This window comes from Petromyzon marinus, unplaced genomic scaffold, assembly GCF_048934315.1.
Source record: "Petromyzon marinus isolate PM22_M1 ecotype Great Lakes invasive population unplaced genomic scaffold, UKy_Petmar_22M1.pri1.0 PM_Scaffold_25, whole genome shotgun sequence".
Classification (NCBI taxonomy): Eukaryota; Metazoa; Chordata; class Hyperoartia; order Petromyzontiformes; family Petromyzontidae; genus Petromyzon; species Petromyzon marinus.
The window spans coordinates 1000691-1004786 of NW_027423224.1; positions in this window are offsets into that span (position 1 = coordinate 1000691).

Below are 4096 nucleotides of genomic sequence, written 5' to 3' on the forward strand. Positions count from 1 at the left end.
ACAATGGCTGCTGATGATGATGTAACGTGCCGCTCATTTTGAAGGATTCCTAAGAGACAGTGCAAGTGGAGATTCAAAGGCATAGGAAGGTGGTTGCACAGACACCTGGACCACTGCTGTTCTGTATAAGTGATTTATTTAAAATAATGAACATTATAGTAACATTGACGCTGCCTCATGTGTGTACTTTAAGTTTTGGCTTCCCCACACAAACACACTACCTCCACAAAAGGTCATGTTTACTCATTTGTGTGAAGCGTATTCAAGTTTAATTTATTAGGTATAGCCCTGTGAGCCATGCGGCTCTTAAGTCGGGTGCAACCGCAACAAACAAAATATGAATCTACATTGCAGAAAACTATTAAACCACAACCAGACCAAAATAAAGCTAAAAAAACAATGTAACAACAGTAATCATAAGAACTGTGATTTTAAATTTAACAATAAACGATATACATAACACGTACGACAAAACCTGCAGCCATAGCTGGCAGCACGACACTCCCAGTGTATGATGTGTGAGTGAGTCAGCAGCAGCGTGAGTGAGTGTATGATGTGCGAGTCAGCATATGATGATTGAGTCAGTATTAGGTTGAGTGAGTGTATGATGTGCGAGTCAGCGTATGATGGGTGAGTTAGTATTAGGTTGAGTGAGTGTATGACGTGTTAGTCAGCGCATGATGAGTGAGTCAGTGTATGATGTGTGAGCGAGTCAGCGGCAGAGTGAGTGTATGATGGGCGAGTGAGCCAGCACACGATGAGTGAACCTGTGTATGATGAGTGAATGGGTCAGTGGTTGTGCGAGTGTATGATGTGTGAGTGAGTCAGCGCATGATGAGCGAGTCAGCGCCTGATGAGCGAGTCAGCGCATGATGAGCGAGTCAGTGCATGATGTGTGAGTGAGTCAGTGCATGATGTATGAGAAAGTCAGTGTCGGCTCCCTCTGCTCGCGCCATTGCCCCCCCCCCGCCCCCCGGCTCCATCGCCCCCCCCCTCGGCTTCATCGCCCCCCCCCCGGCTCCATCGCCCCCCCCAGCTCCGTCGGCCCCCCCTGGCTCCGTCCGGCCCCCCGCCCCCCCGGCTCCGTCGCCCCCTCCTCCTAGCTCCGTCGGCCCCCCCCCTGGCTCCGTCGCCCCCCCCCCCCTCCCAGCTCCGTCGAACCCCCCCTGGCTCCATCGCCCCCCCCTGGCTCCATTGCCCCCCCCCGGCTCCGTCGCCCACGCCCCCCCCTGGCTCCGTCGGCCCCCCCCGGCTTCGTTGCCCCCCCCCAGCTCTGTCGCCCCCCGACTCCGTCGCCCCCCCCCCCGGCTCCGTCGCCCCCCCCCCCGGCCCCGTCGGCTCCCTCCGTCAGCTCCCCCGGCCCCCTCACAAACGGCCCCGCCAGCCGCTGCTGGGAAAGCGGTATGTGACGTCATACCACTTCTAAACAACCTCAGAGCACCCTCTACCCATACATTGAGAGCATGGGAGTGCCCACTACATAGGGACTACCCAAGATCAAACCTGGCTCCCACCCTCTAATCGTCACTCAACTAGAGGTGACGCTATCCCGATCACTGCACATTACAACGCAATTCGCCGTCTGCGTGGCATCACGATGGTCGAGGCAGTGAGCACGTGGTGTCACGCAGCTGCTTAATCTGCTAAACCTGTGTGGTGTTTTGAATTAGGTTTACATTTTACTTTTTTTATCGTAGTGTTGTGTTCATGTGAATGTTCAAATGCTTGCACTGAAGAGTGTTTTGAGATGCCTAAAGTGTTTCGATGCAATTTTACGTATTTCTATATATTCCAATAACAATGTTAAGCTTTTATTACAATTTAAATAACCCAATGTATTCACGATCAAATAGCTAGAGTCACAATTGTACCTAACCGAGACCTCTTAGAATTTAGTAGCAACATTTTATTTTTATAATTATTATTTCTTTTACCTGGCTAAAATTACATGACTATGCTTACAGGTGACACGTGGTTTGTTTTCATTTTCTTCAGGTGACTCGATGCATTTGTCGTGATGGCATCAAATGATCCTGCATATGAGATTATTAGAACCAACAAAGTGAAACTGCAGGAATACCTCCAGGCGAAGTCTTCAGAAGTGCTTGGCCATTCCTGTCAAACAGATAGTCCTGTACGGCGAATACGCGTCCCTCAAAAGCGAGAATGACCCCATTGTGCGAACACGGCACCTGGTTGACCTGGTGCTCGGCAAGGGAGAAGAAGTGTGCATGAGATTCATTGAAGCCGTGCTGGTGCCGCTGAGATCTGAGATCCCTCTCTTGGATCAGTGGATATCACAGCATGAGCAGCAGCTCAACGTGATGGGTGTCGATCTGAGCTGAACTGCGGGTAAAGCCATCCCTGGAGCAGCTTCTCGTGAGTGATGCTAAACTTCACATATTCATTTGCATGTCTCTGGCAAATTTAAGTGAAATAATTGCTTTGAACTGATATGAATTGTCATTTAATATTAGCAAACTGCACCACCCTTACATGACAACATTCCTCTCAGAAGGAGGACATTAATATTCCATTCCATAGCAGGGTATGTACAAAGAATCAGCAACTTGGAGGAAAGGATGGATGGATAATGGAAATGTGTGTCAGTATCAAAACATTACATCCACACTGGACCCCAACATTCCTGAATTTCTGTCCTATCCTACACCTCATTTTCCTTGCAAAAGACTTAAACATGGTGATTTTCTCTCACCTCTTCAGACACAGACATTTTATTTCAGCTGGAAGAATATAATGAGCTATGAAGCTCTTTCAAGTGTCAAGCCCAAGATGTTTGGCCATGGCAGCAAACCCATCTGCTGCCATGGTCTCCATGACTTGGTACAATCTGGATTCCACCAAGGCCATGTCGTTGAAACTGCAGGGTGAATGACCACCTCTCTTAAATTATGGAAGCTGCTTCTACTCCATCCTCTTGAATCGGCATTGCTACACAGGCATCTCTCACACACTTCCCCACTGCTTCTGCTTCACCCTCTAAAAGTGAGCCCTATTTTTTCCAAGCAATGACTGCCTTCCGTTCAGAAGCCCCCATTCTATGGTGTTCCACATGGCTCCGTCCTTGGCTATCTGCTCTTCTCAGTACAATGTCTCCTCCTTTGTGGACATTTTTTACTCCTAATTTTTTTATATTGACTAGCTATCACTGCTATTTCTAAGGACACCCAGCCTTTTATTGCCATTGACTCATGAAACGGAACCTACTCTATCCTCTTAACTCTTTAAAAATGTTGACACTCCTACTGATACTCCTGCTGTTATGGAGTGACTCATGCAGCCAGCTATGGCTGCAAAGTTTGGTAGTACATGTTATTTATATCGTTTATTGTAAAATTTCAATCAGTTCTTATGATCACTGTTACATTGCTTTTATAGCTTTCTTTTGGTGATTTCGAAAACGTTTTGGTTTAGCCATTTTTGTTTGTTGTAGTACAGAGTTAGACTGATAACTTTAATCTAAATTGTCTTATGGTTGTTATTGTTTGACTTGCATCCCACTGGGATTTTTGCACACAGCATTGATATACAGTGCTTTTTCTGGAAGACTTTGCTGTTTTTTCCTGGATTTTTCTGTTTGCGCGTAGTCACTTTAAGATGTTTCTTTTTCCTGTTTTTATTTGTTGCGGTTGCACCCGATTCAAGAGCCGAATGGCTCACAGGGCTATACAAAATAAATGAAACTGAAAATGGATTGGTTATAATTCACTCCAGATTAAACGTCAAATTTGTATCCCTCTCATTTAGAAAAAAAGTTGACGTGATTAAATGACTCTGAATATATGATTCCCGAGAGATTAAAATAACATCAGATACAGAGGTATCACGGTTCTTATGGTCAACATTGCCCAAGTGGTGCGCCTCTGGGTTCAGTGTTTACTTGGAAAGCAGATGGAAGTTGTTGAGCAAATTTGCTATTGGAAATCGACACTCTCCCCAATGTAGTGGATGCCACAGTGCTTGCTGATGATGCAGTAACCAGATTATTTGAAGTTTAAGTGAACCTACGATGCAACACGTGGGATGCTACGAATTCTGTTATTCATGTGGCTGTTGTGGAGGTGAAAGCACTTCA